Source organism: Neofelis nebulosa, chromosome 14, assembly GCF_028018385.1.
Source record: "Neofelis nebulosa isolate mNeoNeb1 chromosome 14, mNeoNeb1.pri, whole genome shotgun sequence".
NCBI lineage: Eukaryota > Metazoa > Chordata > Mammalia > Carnivora > Felidae > Neofelis > Neofelis nebulosa.
Genome location: NC_080795.1, coordinates 2,741,536 through 2,767,661, shown reverse-complemented (window position 1 = coordinate 2,767,661; position 26,126 = coordinate 2,741,536). Strand labels below are relative to the sequence as shown.

The window sequence follows — 26,126 nt, the reverse complement described above, 5'->3', positions numbered from 1 at the left end:
CAGAAAGACAAATTCAAATGTCAGCATATTAACTGTCACCCAACAGAATGGCAAATTTAAAGAATGGAGGAGGCCAGAAGTTACCCAAAATGTGAGAAAATGGAAACCCTCATGCACTAGTAGAGACCGTATAAATTCAAAGAGCCACTTTGGAAAACAGTCTGACAGTACTTAATGAAATTAAAATTGTGAAACCCTGCCGACTCAGCAAACCCAGAAGTCAATGAAAGACATGCGTGAGGACTTTGTTATGCTACCCCGTGTGGTATCGGGCCCCTGAAAACAATCTGTGGCTCCATCTCCGGGAGAGAAGTATGTAAAAAATAGCAGATCACGAGGATGCGGTGCCAGGTGGCACCCAGGAATATGGAACTATATAGGTATATGAACAACGTGGTGATGTCTTCACGAACGTCGCTGGAGGAAACAAGTGATAAACAGAAGGAAATTTGTGGGGCGACTTGTACACCGTTTGTAGAAATTTCTAACACACAAAACGTGTTATCTGTATTACAGGGATATTCCCGTATTTTAAAACTCCTTCCTCCGCATTTCTCCACTCGCCTCTGGGCCCACGGGAGCCTGGGCCCAGCAGGTGGATGTCAAGGGGCCTTCCTGCCTCTGGCTTCTGCTTAGATGAAGTCCGTGGGAGGCACCGACGGGAGAGCTGGGGAAGAGAGTTTGGGCTATCTGTTCCCGAGCCCTTGCCCGTGAAGTCCTCGAGCTGGGAAAGTCCCTCTGCAGGAAAGCTCAGGTCCTGGCAGGCACCTCTGTCTACACGCCCACCTTCTCTGAGGCCAGATGAGGACTCCCCTTCAGACACCATCCCGGGGGGATACCGCTCGCTCACGCTGGTTCCCTTCACCCTGCCCACGCTACAGAAATTGGCCATTTGTTAAATTCCCTCCCGATCTCCTACTTTCAGCGATCTATGTTTCCTGCTGAGACACTGACTGATGGGAAACTGTATAATTAATTTAACTTCGGTCATGAAGTCCAAGGAAACGATGGAGGAAAGGAAGAAAGAGAGGGAGACAGAGAGAGAGAACAGCTAGGGGGAAGGAGGGAAAGAGGAATCGCACTCAGTGTTAGGTAGACGCTGGCAGAGTGGTACAGCGGTTGACCCTGACCACACAGCCGCGGTTTTCATCTTGAGGGTCCGATTTAATAAACATGCACCATGTTTCTTCCTCCATAAGATGTAGACCACGAATGCCATTCACCTTCTAGGATTCTGGTGCAGATTAAATTAGATCTGGCAAGTGAAGTACTTAGCACACGCTCGGCTGATACTGTTATTTCAGAAAATATCACGGGAAACGACCGTGCCTGAGATCAGAGACACAGGTGGGCTCAGCTTGTGAACAGCTTTGCAAATTATGCAGCGAGTTACCCTGACAGTCGCGGGCAGTCGGTGAAGGCAAGCGGTCAAGGGCTGGAACGAGTAAGGTTTGGGTTTTAGAAATGAACCGGAGAGCGGCAGGGCTTTGAACAGAGTCAGAGGACCAGTGAGCAGACTGCTGGCATAGCCATGGTGAGAAGCCAAATTCAAAGTCAAACGCAAAGCAGAATTTAAGACTGACCGGGTATAAAAACAGGAGGCACAAAGACAAAGGCAACGACTGTGCCACGACTGTGCCAAAACTACTAGCTTGTGGGGCGCCTGGGTGGCGCAGTCGGTTAAGCGTCCGACTTCAGCCAGGTCACGATCTCGCGGTCCGTGAGTTCGAGCCCCGCGTCAGGCTCTGGGCCGATGGCTCGGAGCCTGGAGCCTGTTTCCGATTCTGTGTCTCCCTCTCTCTCTGCCCCTCCCCCGTTCATGCTCTGTCTCTCTCTGTCCCAAAAATAAATTAAAAACGTTGAAAAAAAAAAAATTAAAAAAAAAAAAAAAAAACTACTAGCTTGTGGATCGGGTTACAGTAATACTTCACAAACAGAGAAGCCAAAGAAGAGAGACAGAGGTAGCAAAAGAGAGAGAGGGAGAGAGAGAACGTGCTGTCCTCAAGAGAGCTGAGCAACTCTTGAGAGAGGAGTGTAAAATCAAGCTCTAAAAAAGTCACATGTTGCCTTTGTTGTTATTTTTCATGAAGTCTACTTTTAGCTCCGGGTTCCTTTGCCACTATTAGTTGAAAAGGCCTGGTCATTCGTCCCACACGTTCCCCACTCTGGAAATAGCTGATGGGATCCCAGTGCTATTGCATAACATACTTTTTTGCCCCCTGGATCTCCTGAAAAATGGTAGTCAGGCCTACATCAGCACTTTCCCATAGAAATGTAAGGCAAGCCACACAGGTCACTTTCAATTATGTAACAGCCACCGAAAAGGTACAAAGAAATAGGTTAAATGAAATTCTTACTGCAGCATTAGTGACGACAGATGACGTACAACAAGCTGCACATATTTAAAGGGTGCAATTTAAAACTATCGGCACAATCAAGAGACTCAACGCTACTTAAGCTAGTTTGACAATTATATTTTAATTACCAAGTTACATAAACAAGTACCATGCGAAGGATACTTGCACAAGTCTCCAAAACCGCAAGTTCCATACTAATTCTTAAAAGAATATTAAGTTCACAATGAAACCCACTCATAATAATCAACAGGGACACTGTAGCAGAAGTGGCTTTGATACTTTAAGCACACCGAATCTTCAAGGCAAATCACTAGAGGATCCACATATAAAAAAGAAAAGAAAATGTTCCTTTCATCCAAATCAATTTTTAAATTTACTTTTAAAAGGCATTAATTTAGCTGACATAATTTTGGCCAACTCTATTAATGACCCTTACTCATGTACTAAGCTTTTTAAATTATATCCATTAGTTCGCAATGACTTTGCATTTTGGAAACTCAACTCTTGCCAAATAAGGACACAGGATCCATTCCAATAAGATTCTATTCAGCGGTCATAAACATTTCTTTTGAGAGAGAGAGTGAGAGAGAGAGAGAATGCAAGCAGGGGAGAGGGGCAGAGGGAGAAAGACAGAGAGACAGAGAGAATCTTAAGCAGGCTCCATAGTCAGCACAGCAGGGACCAGTATGTTTTCAAACAGGGCCACCTCCTCTGTTTCAATGATTCTTTCTTGTCTCTCGGCTTCTCTTCCTTACACAAACTCATTTTTTCCAGGGGCCCAGCATTTCTCGGATGTAAAATCTGAAACATCTCTGCCTGTGCTTAATATCAAAAAATGAATTGTGGCACCAAGGGCCCTTACTAAGGGAAATACATGGGGGCCACTGATCATATGCTTCTTTTTTTTTTTTTTAGCTTACTTATTTTATTTTCAGAGAGATATAGAGAAAGCACAAGCAGGGGAGGGGCAGAGAGAGAGGGAGAGAGAAAGAATCCTAAGCAGGCTCCACAATCCATACTAGGCCCAACCCAGGGCTTAGTCTCACGACTGTGAGATCATGGCCTGAGCAGAAATCAAGAGTCAGACGCTCAACTAGCTGAGACACCCAGGCACTCCATGATGATATGCTTCTGATTCGTCATTTTGTCAGGGTGCTCCGCAAACATGTATTCTCAGAAGACGACACCAGAATGTCCAGGAGAGCTGTAACATATACACACACACTTCTATTTCGCTACTCTCTCGTTACAGGAATACGATTAAGAGTTAAGAAATCTAGAATAGGGTCTATTCATACATGTAAAAGCTTCCCAAAACTGCTTGGCCAGTTTTATTAACCAGTAATCTAGACAACCTTTATGGTACTGGATAGATTCAAATTCCTGGTGCTAAGTAAGTATTGGCATTGATTTCTCAGGCCTTCTCACAGAGATGTATAATGATGACTTATAAACCCATATCCAAGACTTTTTCTCCACAAATTCAAAGAGAAGCAATTCCTTGATTTCTGCATTTGTCTCCAAGCTTCTTGTCTAAGCCCGTCAAAGATCCATTTGTAACACACATGCCTAAACTTGTTTAAAATATTTATCTGATTGGGCATACTGTAACCCATATTTCCCTAGAAAATTAGATTTTAAATCAACTTATTACCTGTTCAAAAGGATATTTCACAGGCTTATACAAGTATTTTTTTGCACTTGTATTTTTTTATGAAATGTCACATGAACTATATAGATAATCACAGCATTGACAATTATTTTTGGGTTTACTTTGCATTCATTTCACTTCCTGGAACAAAAGCTATCATAAGATACATACCCTCCAGGGGAATGTTTTCTAGTCAATAGCTTTGCCCTTGAGGTCTCTCCCACCCAAATAGCAATCTTTCCTTTCTCAATTACAGCATTTCTTCCATGAATTAGTAATTCAATCTTCAAGTGGAATATGGCTCAAACTTCCATGAATTTCTTAGTTTGCAACTACCATTCCATCCTGCTTTCCCTCAAAGAAATTCCATGTGACAATATGACAAAGAACATATTACACATTTCAGGTAAATATTTTATAGATGTGTGTATATAACATATGTAATATGCTATATATAATATATTCTCTAGTATATGCATATTATATACAACATTATGTATATAATATATAGCTCTATATATGTAATATAAACATGTTATATATGATATATAACATTACATATGCATACTATATATTCATATTGTATATATTACATATATCCAATTACATAAACAATGTTGTATATAACACACATATGTATACGACGTACACATCATCCATGTAATGTACACACTTATAAATGGTATATGATAATACATGTTATAATTCATATCTTTATATGTTACATCTATGGTATACATATTATATATGTACATAAATCTGCATAAGATAGATACACACACACACACACACACACACACACACACACACACACATATATAGGTATATATGACCAGGAAAGATAACCATGGGAGGGAAAGGTATTTTTTGCAAGGAAAAGTGCACATAATCAGAGAAGATATCCATGGTGAAGTAAGTCATCCATGACAAGAACAAGAGAGTAACTAAATCAAATACAGGTTAAGGTTATGGGTACCAGCCTCAGAGCACTCATTACAGAAGAGACTTGCTCACACACACTCTAGTCTCAGAGACTGTTCCATTTACTTCTCTAAGCATATTTGATTTCTATTACGAGCTTATGGCGTCACAAAGAAAGTAAATATCTTGGATATGAATTTTACGTATGTACTTATTCTTTCATGCTGATGCCTCGTCTCTTTCCTGAACAAATCCTAAGCGAAGCAGAGACGAGGTAATGCATATTAGCATCCCTTTCAAACTTTCTAGCATTGAGTTGAGGAAGTTACAAACAAGTAACCATCGCATGACTGAGTGGGAATCATGCAAGGTGGAGTAAAAGTGAATGGGTTCACCTGCCTATTTTGAAACTTAGTACAAAAGTACAATGATAAGACTATGTCGTCCTAGGATGAGCACAGACATCCAGAGCAATGAAAAAAATGGGGTCCAAGAATAAACCCTTACATTGGTGGCCAACTGATTTCCAAGAAAGGTGCCAAGGTCAGTCAATGATGAAAAATAATCTCTTCAACAAATGGTGTCGGGACACCTGCATATCCACATGCAAAAGAATGAAAAAAACAAAAAGCTATATAATTGGAGAAAATATTCTGAATCATATAACTGATAATGTTCTAATGCCCAGAATATAAAAAGAACTCTTACAAGCCATCACCAAAAAGACAAACACTCCACTTAAAAACTAGGCAAAGCAGGGACACTGGGGTGGCTCAGTCGGTTAAGTGCCTGACTCTTGATTTCAGCTCAGGCCATGATCTCACGGTCTGTGAGTTGAGGACCTGCGTGTGATTCTGCACGGGCGGCATGGAGTCTCCTTGGGAGTTTTTCTCTCTCCACCCCTCCCCTGCTTGTTCTCTCTCAAAATAAATGAATAAACATTAAGAAAACAAAAACAAATAAAAGTTTAAAAACTAGGCAAAGCATTTGTATAGACATTCCTCTAAACAAGACATATAGTTAGCCAATAATCACATGAAACAATGCTCAACATCACTAATCATCAGATAAATGCAAATCAAAACAAGGAGATACCACTGACACCCAGTAGGGTGGCTATAATCAAAACCATGGACATGACAAGGGTCGGTAAGGATGTAGAGAAATTGGGTCCTTCACACATTTTTGGTGGGAATAGAAAATGGTGCAGCTGCTTTGGAAAACAGTTTTGCAGTTTTTCAAAATGTGAGTCAAAATGTGAACCATATGACCAGGCAACTTCACTCCTAGGTAGGTACACACCCACGAGAAGTGAAAATGTATTTTCACAAAAAAACTTGTAGATGAACATTAATAACTATTCAAAACAGTCTAAAACGTGGAAACACCAAAATGCCCATCAACTGATGAGACAAACAAAATGTGTATATTCATGCAATAGATTATACATATATGACAATAGAGTATTCATCCATTCTACAACATGAATAAACTTTAACATTATTATGTGAAAAAGCCCAGATTTTATGGTTCTATTTATATGATATGCTCAGAAGAGGGAAATCCATTCTAAGCTAGCGATGGAAAACACAGCAGGGGTTTGCTAAGGGCTGAGAGAAGAAAAAGGTACAGAGTTTCTTTCTGGGTGATGAAAATATTCTGAAATTAGATAGTGGTGATGGTTTTCACAACCTTGTAAATATACTGAAAACCACTGAGTTATATATTCTAAAAGGCTCAATATTATGTTATGGAAATTGTATTGCAACTTACTTTTTATTCATTATTTTTCTCAGTTTATTTTTTAAAAAGCCATAGTGAACAGAGAAATTGTCAGTAAATCTAAAGATGTGCTAACTATTTTTTAAAAAAAAACGGCAATAATGACTAGTTTGAGACAGTCAGAGACAGTGTATCACTTAATATAGCACGGAACGTCATAATGAAAGTGTTATTAACAAATAGTCTCGGTGAAGGATCTAAAGGTGTTTACTGTACTATTCTTTCAACCTTTTCGGAGGATTGAAATTTTTCAAAAAAAAAAGTTTAGAAGAAAAGTAAATGGAATTGCATTAACGTTCAACATCTCAGCAAAAACTATATGCAAGACTTTAGAAAGGTAGACGCTCACTCACGCAACAACTATTTCTGAGCACTTACAATATGGTAGGGCAAAGCACCAGGAAATCAACAGAGAAACCGGATCTTGACAGCTCATTTCTTTTTAGAAGTGAATAATATTCCAATGTCTGTTTATTCCTTTGTCAGTTTATCCACTTAGCTACTGAAATACATCACGACTGCTTCCAAGTTTTGGCAATTATGAGAAAAGCTGCTATAAACACCCAGGTGCAGGTTTTTGTGTGGACATATGCTTCCCATTCATTGGGTAATACCAAAAAGCACAACTGTTGGATTGTATGGTTAGATTATGTTCAGATTTGTAAGACGCTGCAAAGTGGTCTTCCAAAGAGGTGGGTACCATTTTGCTTTCCCACCGGCAATGAGTTAGAGTTCTTTCTGCTCCAAATCCTCACCAGCATTAGGTGTTGTCAGTGTTTTTGCACTTGGGCCGTTCTAATGGGTACATAGTAGTATCTCGCGTTAATGTGTAATTCCTTAATTGCGTATAATGTTAAACATCTTTTCATAGGCTTTTTGCCATCTGTACATCTTCTTCGGTGAGGGTCCGTCTAGGTCTTTTGCTAATTTTATTTTATTGGGTTGCTCACTCTTCTATTGTTGAGTTTTAAGAGTTCTTTATATACTTTGGATAATAGTCCTTTATCAAATATGTCTTTTACAAATAATTTTCTCCCAGTCTGTGGCTTGTCTTCTCATTCCGTTGACATTATCTGTCACAGAGCAGAAGTTTTTCATTTCAGTGAAATCCAACTTCTCAATTACTCAATCATTTTTCTAAGGAATTGTGTCTTCGTATTGGATCTAACAAGTCATCACCATACCTAAGGTCATCTAGATTTTCTTCTTTTTCTTTTTTACAGTTACAAGTTCTTATCCGAATTCCGGTCAGTTAACACACAGCATAATATTAGTTTCAGGTGTAGAATGTACTGATTCATCACTTACATACAACACCTAGGACTCATCCCAACCAGTGTCCTGCTTGGTACCCATCACCCATCTAGCCCATCCCCCTGACTACCTCACCTCCAGCAACCCTCAGTTTGTTCTCTGTAGTTAAGAGTCTGTTTTGTGGTCTTAGACTTTCGATGTTGTCCTGTGTTTCACCGTTTTGTATTTTACATTTAGGTCTAGGATCCATTTTGAGTTACTTCTTAAGAAGGGTATGAGATTTGTGTCTAGATTCATTTTTTACTCATGTCCACGCCTAGCTGCACCAGCACCATTTATTGAAAAGACTCCAGCGTTTTTAAATTGATTGCTTTTTTAATTGAATGCTACTGATTAAAGACCATGCCTTTGGAATTTTAAACATTTGAAATTTGGTGTGGTTTTGTTATGTGGCACAATATATGGTCAAGTTTTTGTAAATGTATGTGTGAACTTCTAAATAAGGTAAACTGCCAGCAATGTATATTTGTACACATTATGCAGATTTTTTATTTATTTTCTTAATTTAATGCGTATTTATTTTTGAGAGAGAGAGAGAGACAGAGCGTGAGCAAGGGAGGGAGGGCAGAGAGAGGGAGACACAGAATCGGAAGCAGGCTCCAGGCTCTGAGCTGTCAGCACAGAGCCCAACGTGGGGCTCCAGCTCACAAACCGTGAGATCATGACCTGAGCCCAAGTCAGATGCTTAACTGACTGAGCCACCCAGATGCCCCACACATGATGCATATTTTTAAAATCTGCATACCCACCTCCTTACTGTTATATAATGTGTGAAACATTATAAAATCAAGTACATACGGCATTAACTATAACGCTTTTTAGAAAATCAACAATTATGTGGGAACATTATTGAATTACTTAAATGGCTGCATTAATTCTTAGAAAAATACTGCTTTACACCTATTATGTATCAGAAAGTAGTGTTCATAGAGCAAAAGTAACTGGTATAAATTGACCATTCATCAGTGGAAAACCGGAGTTGAAAACCGTATTACTTGTTCAAAATCCTGTTTTCTACAGTATATTATCTGCCTTTTTAAAAATATTTTTATTTTTAGAGAGAGAGAAAGAGAGAGAGAGAGAGAGGGCAGGGAAGAGGGGCAGAGGGAGAGAGAAAGAGAATTTTAAGCCGGCTCCACTCTCAGCGTGGAGTCTGACACAGGGCTTCATCCCATGACCCTGGGATCATGACTGGAGCCAAAATCAAGAGTAGATGCTCAACCGATTGAGCCACCCAGGCACCCCTTACCTGCCTTCCTGATATGCATTATTAACATATCCCGATAAGTATCGAAGTGTACTTATAATGCGACATTCTGGCTATCTATTACTATGTAACAAACTACATATACGTGAATGTTTATAACAATGTACTCATTGTAGCCCCAAATTTGAAACAACCCAAAAGTTCTTCATCCACTAGATAGGCCAACAAACTGGTAGGACAACAAACCAACCACGGAATACGATTCACCAATTCAAAGGATAAACTTCTGACATATGCACCAACTTGAGTGGATCTCAAAGGCATTTTACTGAGTGGAAAAATAAAAGTCAATCTCAAAAGATTATATATTATACGATGGCATTTATATAGCATTCTCAAAATGGCAAAATTCTAGAGTATGGATTAGTGCTGGGTAGGTAAGTGGGGCTTAAGGGTTAGAACAAGGAAGTTCTTTTGTGGTGTTACAACAGTTGTATATCTTGATTGTGGTGGTGGTTATTAAATCTATGCATAGTATAAATAACATAAAACTACACCCAGCACAAACAAACACACACACATACAAATGGGCTGAGATAAAAACGGGCGAGGTCTAAATAAGAGAGTTTGTTTCATAGTAATGTGCAAATGTCAACTGCTGGGACTATGGGGTACTATTTTATAATTATGTAAAAAGTCACCCTGGGGGGGAGCTGGGGAAAAGTTTCACAAGAAACCGTCTCTGCAACACCCTTTGAATGTATAATGATGTAAAGAGGAACAGAAAGTTGAAAAAAAGAGACTGTCCAAATACAGCACCACCGTCCCTCGCTGCATCTATGATGGGCATTCTGTCACAGTTGCTGGAGGGAAGACTTACCACTTGTCTGTTCTCTAGCTTCTTACCCCCATGTTGCTCATTTACCCTGAACGATGGTTCCATAGAGAGATCCTCATGAAACATGACTTAATGTTCTTTCCCCATTCTCAGAGTGCCACCACTAACGACGCCATAATGTCTGGTTCCATTTCAACTCAGCCATGCACTCATCTGAGTCTGCCAACCAACCTCAACAATTTTCTGAGGGTCCGTTTCCTAACCTGACAATCTGTCAGTGACTACATGTCAGGTTGTACCTTGTAATGAGTCTGTGGTTCTGGACATCCCTCCTTGGCCTCATTACACTCTAACCTTCTTGAGGTCCGAGACTGAGCTTAGTCTTTAAAAGGAAACTGCTGTATTACTCTGCATGCCGAGGTGGCCTATGAATACTTGTACGAACAGAAACCACTAAATTAGGAGCTGTGCCCTCCTCTACTCATCAGTATTCTGACCACTTCACGGTGAAATTTAGAATTTTGGCCATGCCAGCAAAACAAGTGTGGAACACAGATTTTTTTCTAACTATTTTGTTTTCTACAAAGTACATTCACCCTTCTTTATGAAAGACTCAAGAATTTAATGTGGTTGAAATATCATATCTTCATGTACTAACATATGAATCTCATTTTACAGTTCCATATATTGTAGAAATTTAAGAAAATTGAAGACTGTTCACTTAATCACTTACATAACTAAAGTTTTTACTGTTTTAGCAGAGCTAGTTGATATAGTAAACCCATTCATTAAACTTTAATCTGCCTTGAACTTCCCTTCAAAACATCCCAGAAAATTACAAACCCACCAGTATTCCAGGAACTGGCATATAGCTTGAACAATCGAATACACAGATCTAACGATGTTCTATAATGTCTTGATTCGCTATCATCTGTTAAACATTTATTGCTAATTCACTTTATAACGTGCTTTATTAAAAGTCATTAAAAACGGCAGCTGCATCCCGTAATCATTTCCTAAATATAAAGACCGCATTTATAAATGATCTCCTTGTTCAAAATACTGCCATACAGCTCACAAACTCTTTGTTGGAAGCCAGAAAGCTTTTATTCTTCACAAAAAGAAATGCTAAGTAATTCATCCATTGCCAAACTTTTTTTTTTTTTTTTTTTTTTTTTGGCCATGTATCGGCCTTGTTCCAACTGCTCAATTTCCATGTTCGTGAAGAGTAGTTAGGATATAGTCTCAGATTGATGCCTGCAACTTTTATGTATTTGAGTTCCATTTTGCTCCTAGGATTCAATATCTGAATGTGTATGCATTCTTGATAAACCTGAAAAGACTGAGTGATTTGGCTCTTATGCAAATATTCTGGGGCTACACATGGAAGGAAGAGAGTGTATTTCATTTGGAGTTTTGTTAATTCTGTTCAGGAGAAAATAGCCTGTTGGGGGCTTTACGTGCTTATAAAAATAGCATAAGGGATTTCTAAGCTTCATTTAATCGATTATTCTACAATTATACTGCTTTTATATATGTCAAGGCATTTTCACAGAGAACTAAAGTTTGGATATGATTTAAAGAAATTCATTTTCACAAAATTCGCATCGTACGTAATAGAATTGCTTCTTTCTGAAAACAATTTCATCTATTCATAAGCATAACTGGTAAATATTTAGCAGTTTTCAAATTTTTGATAGTATCCCCTAAAATAATGCAGGATACCTGTGATTTATTCAGTAGACGTATGTGTGTAGACCTATACTACTTTAAATAGGACCCACCCACAGGTAGGATGAAAAAATCCTTAAAAAAAATGTTGCCATTTGCTATGCCAGGTGAAATACCAGTGTAACAGAAGATGATGGTAACTACTAAAGTAGACACAAATCGCTACAACGATTGGTAAGTTTATGGAGGAATGGGAGAAGGATTATAACCAAAGAGTTGCCTTTAGTAAGCTCATTTGCATTTAAGTCATGGAAATTTACAGTTGGCAGGAAAGAAATTATTCCACATCTCAAATGAGGCCAGGACAAAAAAACAAAAAAACAAAACAAAACAAAAAACCAATGGTCACTACATCAAAAGTAAAGGATTTGATTACCTCACAGAGAACTTTGTATAAACCCATAACCAGATCATTCCTTGCGCCCATGGATTGCTAACTAGCCTATCACTGCCAGGTATGCAGACACTGGCACAGGAATTCCATTCAGATAATAGTTGGCAGCATTATCTGCACTTACCTCTCCCCTTTGCCCTCCTCCACATTGATAAACACCTCCTGTCCTCTATGGCTTAGCCTCCCAGAGAATCACTGACTCCATGCCCGACGGTGACTCAAATGTGCCTCATTGATTCAAAGCAAAAGCTCGCATTGCCACTCTATACCATTGGATTCCATGGGAGATGAGGGAGTAAATCACCCACTGTTTGGTGGCACATTAACTCCTTCAGGGTTACTGGGGAGTCTTTCAGTGCACTGAAAAGGTAATTTGGTAAGTGGCACAGTAGTGGTTTAGAAAACTGGCCTCCAAAAAGTGGATAATTTACTCCTTTGGTACTAAGGTAAGGCCGGGCAATTATCTGGGAGAATTTGAGTGGCTTGAGAAAGGAATTTGAATATTAGACAAGAGCAAATATCTTGTTTGCCTGAACTCTTTTGGAAAGTCTAGCCGTTCGGATGGACGTCACAATACTTCTGTGGTCCTTCTAGGTCGTTCAGCTCAATGAGAGATAAAAAGTACAGAGGAGGCTTAGGTCAGAAGATCTCTTGTACCCAATTTCATACTCAGAAATTTCTTTTAGAAAAAATATGTAAATATTAGACACCTAAAGCAGAAAGGACCAATAATATAGATACGGATACAAAGGAGGATATAATGAAACAGACGTTATTATTTGAAATTAATTTCAGCCTTTCAGGTAAAGTCAATACTACGTTGCATTATTATTAATGGAGAAAAGTTAATTTTCCAGTAACTGAAACAAAAGAACAATTATTGCATATTTTACATATTTTATGTGATCCCCTAAAATAAGTATTGAAATAATAGGAAAAATAAAAGCTTATAAGTAGATCTCTTCCCAAGTATTATGTGTATCTCTTTTGGATTTACTCTGTAACAAACGATATTTTCTCTCACCAGACCTCCATCACCATAGGCAAGATTTGGAACAAAGTAACGCAACAAAGTATGCACTTTCCCAGAAATGTGGTCTCACCAGATTTTAATGGGGGTTGTGAACTGGGAGTGAAAATGTAACTGTATTGTTTCTTATACATTCTTAGCATGAATGTCATAGCCCTTGGCCTTAGTTTGACCCTTAAGACCTCGCACTCTCAAAGGTTATCTTAATCAGTTTTCAAAAACTGTTCTCTCCAAGATGCCCAATGATTGACTTTCGGGTGAACCCAAAGGCACTTGAATCCTTATTAATTTTACTTCCACAGCATCAACAGTGTTAACTGATCAACAGTGTTCTTGAAATGTTATATATTTTCCCCCACACGTTTCTAAGTATTTTTTTATAATCTGCTCTCCTATTACTTTTCCATTCCCAAATATGGATGGTCACGTTCATAAAAAACTACCTTCCCTTCATTCTCTTAAACAGTTAATATATTTTCCTAGTTTCAGAAATAACCTTTATTGTGATAACTGAGTCTCGTATGTCAGGTTTTACCCTCTTTCTGAAACAAAGGGTTCCTTCACCTGCCATGTGGCTGTTATACCCTTTCACCACTCCTCTGACGTGTCCCAAGTTGGGTGTGACACGGTTGCTTCCAAAGAACAGCATTTTATATTTCTATGCTTTAGCATTTCTCTGGCGCGTATTGAAAACATTATCTCATATAGTCTCTCCTTCTTGATTCTTCTTTTGTTTATTAGTGGCATCACTCTCATCTGATCATCCAGTTTTAATTGACTCCTTTTTTAACCTTATCCCATTAGGTCACATTCCTATCACCTCCAGTCTGAATTACTGCAACAGAATTAACGCTGGTCCTTCATGACTCCATGATGCTTTTAAATTATGACTTCAAAATGTCATGAGGTGGTCCACAAACCTCCCTATCTATATAAGATTAGGGTCAAGATAATATGGGAGCCCTTCAAGATCCTCAAGAATCTAAGCTCCTCCAGTAACTTTGTAAAATGTCAGTAAAATACAGTTACTGAGTTTTATTTTTATCACAATCTACAGCAAGTGAAGCATGTGTGAGGCGAGATATGCAAGTAATAGGTGCCAGTGCGTCCCCCCAAACCACCTATAGAATGTGGGAAAGTACAAAGTAGTAACCAAACCTTAATTGTAAATGAATCTAGACAGAAATCTAGAGAATTGATTTAATCTAGAGAAAACTTGCCCTGATCGCAGTTATCTCATTTGCAAAACAGGAATGAACAGTCAACCTCACAGGCCTGCCATGACAATCACATGAGACTCCCTAACGGGGATTTAAAAAAAAAACAAAAAAACACTGTAAACATCATACAAAATGCCAGAGAATCATAGTATGAATGGAAATTAAAGGCAAAGGTGAAGTTTCCTGGAACATATCATGTTCTACGAAGATTCGCTACAACAATGAAATACTCTAATGTCAAGGGACTTTCTTAAAATGTATTGTCCTAGAAAGAAAACACAAAACGGAAAATAAAAATCAGTTGACTAGGTGGGGAACAGGTAAATCACTTGAAGGATTTATAAGCAGAGAAAATGATGAGCTCGAAGAGAAGAAACGCACAGCCTATCTGTGAAGTGAATGAATTAGATGAACCACTTACTCTTATTTACCTCAAGTAAATTGAGGTAATTTGTGCCCTATTGTATTAGGGTAATTAGGGTAATTGTGCCCTACTGTATTACTTCTTGGTCATATTATCTATCATACATGGCGCAAGATGTAGGCAATTAATCTGCGTTTAGGAGTGTTACTTCTTCAAGATTAAAACCAGACCAGAGAAAAACAAAGACAAATAGTCTAGTGAAAATGGAGCAGGATTATCATATGATAAATGAGGATATATTATTTAAAACTGCTGGGAAAAAAAAGAAAGAAAAGAAAAACACCACCAAGGAGAACACTATCCAGCAAGAAGTACTCTTCCTTGCACTGGTCTCTTCTCTTACACTGTTTGTATGGCCTTTTGACATTACTCACTTTGGAGCAATAAAGTAGAAAGGACACCTGCAAAGCTTTGGTGCACGAATGACACTGAAGGGCACACTGCCTACATTTCAGCTTAAAATGTTCTTTCTTAGAAAAGCAAGCTCTTGGAGACACAATAGGCCTCAGAGCCCACTTTGGGGGAATATTCTATCAGCACTGGATAATGAGATAACTTGCAAATGTTTCGTAGGTTGGTCGGCAACACGACAGCGGACAGCTGCTGTTCCTTCCATCCGGTAAGATAGCCCCCCTTTCCTTCCTGAAGAGTGCACTAAAATCTGTGTTGGGGGACAGGAGGAGTGCTTTGCGCTTAAAAGACTACTGTCTATTATCAATAAATTATCTTTCCTTCTCTTCACCTAACAGGTTAGTCTAGGTTAGCATCTGAGTTACTGTTGCTGCTGCGTCCATACAAGAAAAGAAAGATAATGGTAAGAAGAGAGGCTAGAAGAAAATACATTATGGAATACTGTTGACCTATCCCCATTCCTATTTATTCTATAAACTATTTTTTCCCCCGCTATATTTTTGACCATCAAAGACATGGACTATTTACTTCATATCAGCCACTCCTCATTGTTTGAGATTTATTGCTTGGAAACTTCTACAAGGTATTAAGATGAAGGGTTTTTTTTGTTGTTGTTTTTTGTTTTTTGGGGTTTTTTTGCCAAGTCATGGTTCATTCTCGTATTTTTAGATGAAAAAACAGAGAGGACTAGTAAAAGACTCTGACTAAGCACGTCGGTTGTAACAAATGCCACTCAACTCAGAAGAGTATCGCTCTGCAGACTACAGGACAAAACGCACCCTATGTACTGTGAGGCCAGCTTATGATGCACTTGGTTCTATTAAAAAAAAAAAAAAAAAAAAAAAACTCGAAAAGTTAAATTAGCTGAAATGAGGAGATTGCACACAAAACTCTGCTGTCAATTCCCAGTTTGCTCTAATTGAGGAAAATTGAGAGTCAGGAAACTCCTGGGGGGAGGGTGGCGGGGGCAGGGGGGTGGGGGGGCGTGGATTGCTCTCAGCAGTTTGCTGCAGTCCCTACTGGCCAGCCACACTCAGTAGCTTACATGCCTGAGCCCCCTAGGCATTGCAAGTTACAACCTACACAAAGAAATGTAGGTTTAGATGTGTCAACGGAAAAAGAAACGGCCTATAGGACAAAGCGTGAAGAAGAGAGCCAGGTAGTGGTAAGTATGGTATGCTTTGGAAGACAACACAGGAGATTTGTCTGGAAAAACAGTAAGAGAAAATTGTGGGACGGTCAGAGCCACAGGATGTGGATGGGGAACAAGCTAGGTAATAACAAACACCACCAACTTGACCGATTTCCTGCTGGGTGGGGGCAGGGCACTTAGCCCTATTCCCAACCATGCGAGAGGTGGAAATCTTTCGTTTTGCACATGAAAATAACGAGACTCAGAGTTTACATCCATTGCCCAAGTTTGTATAGCTAATGAGACTCTATTCCAGGATTCAACTGATTCTAAATGCCATGCACTTTCCACCATGAGGGTACGGGAATGTTTTCAAGAAAAAAGATCTGAGGGAAACAGAAGAAAAGTTTTGAGCTCAGCTACACCTATGGGTTTCTGTGTGTTTGTTTTCTAAGAGACATGATAATGATTTCCCAAAACAATCAAGAAAATGCTGAGCTAGTAAAATAAGATAAAGTGATTAACCCAAGGTCATATAATCAGTTGATGAGAAAATGACATTTGATTATAGACTTCCTATGTTATCAATGTACGTTTAACGATGTAATTGACACTCTTTGCTTTTCAACATTTTAAATTTCTTAATCTCAGAGACTTCCTTATTTCTCATCATGGATCCCTTTGAAAACATTTAAAGAGAATGTATTATTTTTTCAACTGTTTTATACGAATATATAACATTACTGTTAAAATTCTGGTACATTTTGGAAAGACTAGTACATTCTGTGAACTTATTTAGTGAATTTATCAGGTAAGCATTTATTCCTGTAAAAAATTAAATCTTCAGCTCTGAAATGCTGAGTAACTGGTAATATATTTGCTAAATATAAATGTAGTTATAACTACTTTACAAACTGTAATTTGTAAAATCTGTGCATGTACATTAAACGTGATAAAGTGACAAAAAATTAGCCACTATTCTAATGCATTGATTTGATGATTCTTTTAATTAAAAAAATACTATTACTTTAGCTTTGCTAATAATTTCAAGACTAAATCTGTGAAAATCTGGAATGATCTTCTGATGCTTTGTATAGAACAAGCTTCATAATGATAATTCAAAGATAAAGATTTTGGTCACATGACATATTTTAATGACCTTTCATTTCCTGCTTTTTTTTTTTTCCAATTTCCTTTCTCTGTTGTTAATTTCCTTTTTCCTTTTTGGAAAGTGATAACAAATAAAACCAAAAAAAAAAAAAACTTTACATTCTATCAATAAGTAGGTAATTTTATAATTTTCATCACAATAATTTAGATTTCTTAAACATACTATCAGATTATTTTTAGTGATACTATAGAAATCTGTAAAGGCTGCATGTTCAAAAAATTACATTAAAAAATTATAGTCACTTTTAAAACTTAATTTAAGAAAAAAAAAAAAAACAGCAATGGGATGTTCTTGAGGTTTCCTGAAGACATTCCTAAGTAGAAGCTAAGCTTTGGGCTAATCTTCACAGCATTTCCAGGACATCCCCCTGTACTGGTCCATGTTGTCCACACTTCTCTCCATCCTCGCTAGCCCTAAATCAAATCAAATGCATTCTGATGCGTTTTTAGATATTCAGTCGTAAAGTCCATTTAATCCCGTGAGTCTCCTTATTAACTAATAATATCATTCTTCCTTTACAGATCGGAAAATGGTGACACAAAGGTAGTGATTGCTCCATTTAAGGTCAAAATGAAAGTAGTTAAAATGAACTCGAGTGATGCTGACCTAGGCCTGGCTATTTGGTATGAAACATGGTGTTAATTTTGAGTAATAAACATTTTTAAACCAGGCCCTACCTGCATTCTCATATTGATTCAATTAAAAACTGTAAGAAAATTGGTGCTGAATTAACAGGAAAATACGATATTCCCTACACCTAAGTTCTTAAATGTAAGACACATGGTGACCATATAGTTAGTAATCAGCAGGGAATTTTTCAATGAATTAAGGAATTAATGCTCTTAGCGATTGTTTACAATAATTCAGAGATACAGCACTCTAATTTCCAAAATGCTCTCAAAAGCATCATATTGTGACTTTTCAACCTTTCATAGACTAGGCATTCATTCATTCATTCCACAAATATTTATATCCCACATATATAAAGCACTGTACCCTAATTGGTAGGTGACTATCTTCTTTCAGGGAAGAAAAATTAAGTTTCAGTGGGTTGAGTGACTTATCCAAGCTCTAATGACAAGCAGTTCAAGAGCCCCGATCTTCTAATTGTCAAACAGTTCTTGTTCTGCTACATCATAATGCCTCACATATTTTATACTGCAACATGTTGGTCTCTTTCAACACACGCCATGTACAACTCATTCTCCAAGCTAAACGGAAAGAATATACCTAAATAAGAGGTCTCTCTCCATTTGAGTGCTATTCTATGACTCACTGTACAGGTTTCTGGGGAGGTGAGATGACTATAGAAATAACTTCTGACTTAAAATATGCTTTTCTTCACCAGTGGCTTCTGCCTTGCTTGTTAGAATTGGATGAATAAGTGACTGCTTGCCTGGAATTTACATTTTTAAGTGGTACAAAAATAAAAATCGATTACCGGGTGCCTTCTTAAGTTCCAATAATAATCATTTCATGCTTCTATGTGTTTTGATAAATATGTGTCTCACTTGATTCCAGCTCAAGCAAAAATTCCAAAGGCAAACAGGATATTCAAATCCAATATGATCTGATGATATCAATACTTACCTTAGAATATCAAATTAATATTTAGATGGCCTACACCAAAAGTTAACCAAGAAGTAGCTTCATAACATTTTTTTTATTAATTAAAGATTCAGGTCAGAACTCCCTGTTTCATGCTCAACTATTTCTTACTAAAAGAAGAGCAACTGAACACATTCCAGGGCTCATTGTTAATTATCCTCTGTCCTATATACACTTTCCATTTTCCTGATTATGCAATCCTATTTCTTTTTTCTCTTTTGAGTATAAGCAACAGCCAACAATACTTAGCCCTACCAGCAAAACATCCGCCCTCCTCGGCAACCCCAGGAGAGGGGATGTTGAATTACTCTGTCTGGTACTGGCCAAACCACATGCATTAACAGACCAAAATAATTATCAAAACAGCTAACTTTAATAAGATATGGGTGTCCTGGAATAAATTATAGATTGCTCTTTAAAGACAGGTGATTCTGTACAAAAGGAAGATGTGGTTCATTAGCCCATCAACTCTTTTTTTTTTTTTCTTCTTCTATTTTTGGAGGAGAGCAGTTAGATATTAGCACGTAGGCAGGCATTAAGTTCGCCTGCAAAAGCCTATCTCAATGTAATGACATTTCCCCAAAGACAAGGATTGACATGAGCTTCCACGTACCTTGCCCGAACTTGGATGGGTGAGTTAGAGTTATTTATTCCTATGGTTAAATCTCCAAAGGAATTAGGCAAAGGTAACTTATCACTCTGTGCAGTTCAGCCACACATAGGGCAAGCCTGCCCCCTCTACCTCTAAGAAGGTAACTGCGGCCACAAACCCACAGCTATGCTTCCTGGAATACATCTCTGCTTTCTTTTTATGCTCTGCTGACCAGGGGAGTCTCTCTATGTTAATTCATCGACACCCAAAATGAAAGCCTAACAATATTCTATAACTCTCTTAAAACATGATTAGTCATTCTACGTGGTAATTTCACTTCCACATCTCTCAGATTAGGGAAAAAAAAATCTGGTGGTGTTAGGAGAACATTGTGAAGTCTCCTGGGAAGGAATCCAAATCAATGGCACATTTTCTTTTCCTCAGATTATCATTTCTGACCTATATAGGGCAAAATAGCCCCCAAGGAGCTCAGTGACATAGATGCCTCTGCTCCCTTTCTGCTAAGCAAGCAGGTTCATGGTAAGCAGCAAGTGACAGTTGAGAATGATTTTTCCTCAGAGTGTAACTGCCACTCTAAGCCAATGGAAAATAAGGGCCCATCGACTCAGCAACAAATACCGTCTTCACTGCCTCAGATGATTTCTGTGTTGAACTTGAGGAGTGTAGGTATGGATATGCATTAGAGGCGTTTTATCATCAGTTATATACGAACAATGAAATTAAAAGAGAAATCTAAAGTTACTATAATTTTTCAAAGGGGCAAACTATTTCCACAGTGTTGCATATGCATATAGCATCACATGTATTTACATGATTGTAAAAGTCCATACTTGTAAGTCAACACTGTCCACTGAACTGAATGTTCTCCTTGGAATTGATCAAGCTCTTAGTGAAATGTCAGGCAGATGCTATAAATTTGTGTAACTGCCTTTACCCAGTGAACCCTTTTTATTAAAGCAGAATGCTTATCAAGGTCACTGTGAAAGATTGTTCTTTTAAAGCTCCAGGGGAAGACTTCAGAAATACAAATCAACAGAAAACAGATTTAATTAACCCTTGAAAGTTTATGGTTTGTCAAGAACCTATTGGCCTATCGCTTTTTGGATTTCAGTGACAAATACATTTTGTAGAATGAAGAAGTCAGAATGCTATCAAACCCCAGCTCTCCTAAAAAGGCACGCTAAAGCTTCTCATTTTCTGCCTCTGGCAGATCTGGTTTGAGCAAGACGTCTTAAGCTTTAAAAGGCTGGAAAGACTATGCTAAGTAAAAATGTGTGTATTTCTTGAGGTAAGATTCTACAGGTGTAAGTATACTTGGGGGTTGGGGTAGAGGGAAGGATCAAGGATGTCTGTATAAATGTGTTTGTTCTTATACATGGTTTGGCAAATTACAATCATATAAAATATAATAGAAGAGATGGCTAACCCATCTCTACTTGTAACTTTGAGTCTTGCATACTGTATAACACAGATAAGATCACTTTAAACTGCATGCGTAAGACAAAAAAAAACCAGCCTTTTACAAAATGCCAGATTATATTAGTTTTGAAAAAAAAAAGACACACACAAATTCGAAAACATATTAGATCAGCACTAAAAAAAAAAATACCCAACCAAGAGTTTACTATAATCATAAAAGGCAATATATATTATTTTTAATATTCTTGTCACATAAGAGGCTCAGAGAAGTAAAATATCCTATTTAATGAAGCAAGAGGTTTCCTGAGATCACGATGTAGGAACAATCTTTTAAAAATAAAATTATATTCTCCTTAATCCACAAGGCAAGGTAATACTGTTTATAATCTTTCTGTTACAACCTTTATTTAAAAGATCATCAGCGTTGTAAGTAAATAGAACAGCATTATCACTTACCATCCAAGTAAAGGAATTAGAAGTCTTTCAGTTTCTCTAACGTAGGGATGTGACTAGATCTGGAGCCTCCTCTCACAAAGCTGTTTCCAAAACAGTTGCAACCCTCTGGTGAGCATTCTGTTTATATCATGAAGTGTGGGCCTTTGAGCATTCCGACCCCTTCTGCGGAGCCCATGATTTTTCAGAGCCTCTAAGAACTTCAACCTCACTCTTCTGGGTGCATTCCTCCCAGCCCCCTACGGAGAATTATTCTTGAAGTTGTTGCTGGGAGTTTAATCTGCAGAACCAGAGGACTCCTCAGAGCCCTGGATTGTAGTTTAGCAGGAGGATGAGAAAGGTTACTTTTCGTCTATCAAGGAAAGTGGGGGGGGGGGGACCAGGGGGTATCAGGAGGCACCGCCTTTTAGCTGCGAGGAGCAGGGAGCCCAGATGCCCGTGGCGACGACAGTGGCGGCAAGGGCAGCGCAGGTCCGTCCCTGTGGCTGCAGCCCGGTCCGGAGACGCTGTCCATCCCCTCCGGTGCTGAAGTAGAAGGACCGGGGCCCCCCAGCCCGTCCCCAGATCGCACTTTCCTCCACCAGCGAACGCAAAGGGCTTCCTTGTCTTCGGGTCTCACCTGCTTTCCTCTGGCGCTTTGTATTTTGGTAGGGGTTAACGGTTTCTCCAAAATAATACTCTCAGACTTGTTTGGTGGCAACGTTTCCGGGCATTATCTGACCCTGGAGGTAGGAATCCGTGGGAGATGAGATGTGAGCCTCTCCTGACTTTTCAGTGGCCCTGAACGAGTTTCCTAATGCTAGAAATGAAAGGAAACGCACGCACAAGCGCGCGCATACACGCGCACGAGGAAGGAGGGGGGAGAGAGACAGGGAGAGAGGGAGGGAGACAGAGAGAGAGAATATGAATAAATATAGATTATGTGCCGTGGAAAATCCAGAGTTTCTTTGGGTCTCTAATTACAGAAAATGGAAAGGGCTGTTTTGGACGACTCCGCAATCTTGATTACCAATGGGGGGGGGGGCGGGGGGAGACCACACTTAAATTCTGAAAAGCCCCATCTGAAATCCCTGGGTTAGACACAGTAAAGAGGTCGTGGGTCTTTCTTGGACCCTCCAAGCAGAAATGACAGGTTAGTTAACAACATAAAAGGACAGAGGACGAGAAAAGGGAAAGAGAAGGCATGTCGGCTTTGCTACCTTTAAACGCTGCTGAACTGGATCGGAATCGTTGCAGAGCAGCTAAGAGGATCCAGCCGGACGCGGTTCGTGTGAGTGGCAGTGCTCGGGGAGTCGCGTGAAACGGCTCGGCCAGCCAGGAGCCCCGGGAGGCTGCGTTCCCGGGGCAGTGCTCTCGCGCCGCCCACGGCCCAGGCTCCCGCAGGGGTGTGGGGAGAGTCTGATCCCACAAAGGATGCAATAAGAAATGCGTAAAGTCAGCGGGAGGGCTCGACCATCCCCGCCCCTGTAAAGCCAGAACAATGCCCAACCCACCGGGCCCTTGGCCTGGGTTTTCCTCTCACCCCCTAGTCTCCGAGGCCGCCCCTAGCCCCTCCGGGCCGGAGTCCCCCAAGCCTTGCAGCCACTTCGCTCCCGCCGTGCGCGGGTCCCCCACTTCTGCCCATTCCACCTGCTCTCAACAACCGGCTGACAGCACGCCCGGGGAAGGGCTTGCGTGGGTGATCCCCAGGGCGGCCACCGAGGGCTTCGCCGCCCACGCTCTACACGGGTGCAGCAGACACGACAGCGGGGAGCTGGGGAATTGGCGCACACCGCGTTGAAACTGTTGGAAAACTGATCCAAATCCTACCCGCCTGGAAGCTACGTGTAAGTGAAGAGGGAAAATACAGTGCACGTAGCCCACCCCTTCAGGCTCGGAACTTGTGTGCATTTCTGCGCCAGGAAATTGAGTACACTTGGGAGGAAATTAGGGAAAGAATCACTGCGGGTGCGGGAGGGGCGCGGGAGCAGGGAGGTGGGGCGAAGCACTAATTTCTGCAGGGCGGTAGGAGAGGGGCTGGCGCTGTCGCCGGCCTCCCCCCCCTCCCCCGCCCCCCGGCACTCTCTCCGCATCCTGGCCCCCGATTCTGGCCGCAGAGACTAATCCCGGAGTGCAACTGTCCTCCCCCGCGTCCATCGCGGACCGGCTCGCAGATCCGGGCGGTCCAGGCGGGGTGGCCGGTCTCCGCCTCCCGCAGGGGACGCGCTCCGCGAGGCGCGGGCGGAGCGAGGGGCTGGGGGCGGGGGGGCGCGAGCGGCGGGCACGGAGCTCGCTGGTCCTCAGGAGCTGAAACGTGGTTGCACCGGGATCGCTCCGGCGGGTTATTTACTCACAAGCAAAGTCCGTGTTTTCCTTGGACTTTGAGCTGTTTGGCCGCGCTGCGCCCCCTTCCCTGCCCGGGCGGGGGAGCCCCGGGCTCCAGCCGCAGGAGGCCTCGCGCAGTGGAGACGTTGCGCGCCGCGAACGCTGTGTGGAGCTCGCCTCGCAGGAATTGTGCGCAGGAGACCTCACTCCACCGGCCTGCAGGGCGCGTTCAAGGCGCGACCTCGGAACTCTGGTCGCTTGGGGCTCGTGGAGAAGGGGGACTTTGCTCAGGACGGTGGTCAACGAAGTTTGCCTTTTCCTTAAGCAAGTGTAGACCAACGCAGGCTTCCTGTGTCTGTGGACGCGAGTGCGTGTCTTCCGTACCAGGAAGTTTCAGAAAGTGCGCGGGTTTTGCCAGAGGACAAAACTCAGCCGGGATGAGGGCTCCACTCCTCAGGTGCCGTCCTCTCTCGGTCGGCGCAGAGGCGTCTCTCCGCGGTGATTCTATGCTGATTCCAGTTGATTCCACTGATGGTTTGAATTATTTTCTCCAGACACGTAGAAGCAAGAAAAATCGCACAACTTTAACGCACCAAATAAAAGAAGGGCATTTAAATGAGGCACAGAGTACAAACATGTTACTAATTGAAAACATATGCACTTGATTATTCAGACCTAGAGGAACAGATTCTCTTTCTAAACACTGATTGACGTGAATGCACAGTCTCTCTCTCTCTCTCTCTCAATCTCTCACCCCTTCCTTCTCTCTCTCTCTGCCAGGAAGAGAAAAAAGCAGTTGATTAATTTGAACTGTCAGTCCCAGTAAGATTATGTTCTTCGATGTCTTTTTTTATTTTTTTTTATTTTTTTTTTATTTTTATTTTTTTTTAAATTTTTTTTTTTTTTTTTTAACGTTTATTTATTTTTGAGACAGAGAGAGACAGAGCATGAACGGGGGAGGGTCTGAGAGAGAGGGAGACACAGAATCGGAAACAGGCTCCAGGCTCCGAGCCATCAGCCCAGAGCCTGACGCGGGGCTCGAACTCACGGACCGCGAGATCGTGACCTGGCTGAAGTCGGACGCTTAACCGACTGCGCCACCCAGGCGCCCCTATTTTTTTTTAAAAATTTTTTTTTCAACGTTTTTTATTTTTATTTTTGGGACAGAGAGAGACAGAGCATGAACGGGGGAGGGGCAGAGAGAGAGGGAGACACAGAATCGGAAACAGGCTCCAGGCTCCGAGCCATCAGCCCAGAGCCTGACGCGGGGCTCGAACTCACGGACCGCGAGATCGTGACCTGGCTGAAGTCGGACGCTTAACCGACTACGCCACCCAGGCGCCCCTCGATGTCTTTTTTTAAAGAAGCAAAATCCACTCCATGTTTTGCCTTATCAAGTTGTATAACCAGTTATGGAAATTAAGGTGATGAAAATTAAATTCAGTCTAACATCTGATGCTACAAATGAATACAGGAAGTACAACAAAACCAGGGACAGATACACTGGGAACGATCAAACAAATGTTTTCTTTCTTTATCTTTTTTTAATGTTTATTTATTTTTGAGATACACAGAAGCTGCGTGGGGAAGGGGCGGAGAGAGGGAGGGAGACACAGGATCTGAAGCAGGCTCCAGGCTCTGAGCTGCTAGCACAGAGCCTGACACCGGGCTTGAACTCCTGAGCTGTGAGGTCATGACCTGAGCCCAAGTCGGAAGTTTAACCAACTGAGCCACCCTGGCGCCCCCAATCAAAGAAATGTTTTAAGAAATGTCATCTTTGTAGCAGATTAAAAAAAAAAAATTAATCTAAATTTGTATTGTTTTGTTACTATTTTTAAAATGTAAACATAATAAAATGTGAATGTGAAACATCAAAACAGTACAGTATATGAAGCATCACATTCACAAGAAAATGTTAATACCCTAGAATGGTTACTTGAATCCTAAGCCAGGTCACTCAATTTCTGTGTTTACAGACTGGGATACAATCCCCACCCAGCCCAGCCCTCACAGCATAGAAATCTTAGAAAATACTACTTTGTGAAACATTTTGGAAACAATTGGAAGTCCTTTGAAGGGGGAGTTTGAAATGCAAAGCAAAACTTTCATGCAATGCGATCCAGAGTAACGATCACTGTATACAAAA

The 26,126-nt window shown here is 40.5% G+C and overlaps 1 protein-coding gene across 5 annotated transcripts in view; it reads right to left on the bottom strand.

The window, feature by feature from the left end:
- SNTG1 (syntrophin gamma 1) overlaps window positions 1-22,986 on the bottom strand; it is a 900,934-nt gene extending 877,948 nt beyond the window's left edge. For 3 of the 5 annotated variants that reach the window (XM_058699165.1, XM_058699168.1, XM_058699169.1), the window contains exons 1-2: window positions 22,876-22,986; window positions 21,680-22,475 (exon numbers count right to left, since the gene is read on the bottom strand). The gene's annotated coding sequence lies outside the window, so the exon portion shown is untranslated. Of the gene's footprint in view, window positions 1-10,112; window positions 10,349-10,369; window positions 10,914-21,679; window positions 22,476-22,875 lie in introns of those variants that run through there. The other 2 variants (XM_058699167.1, XM_058699166.1) reach the window with 2 other exon arrangements.
- Between the last annotated feature and the right edge of the window lie 3,140 nt (window positions 22,987-26,126).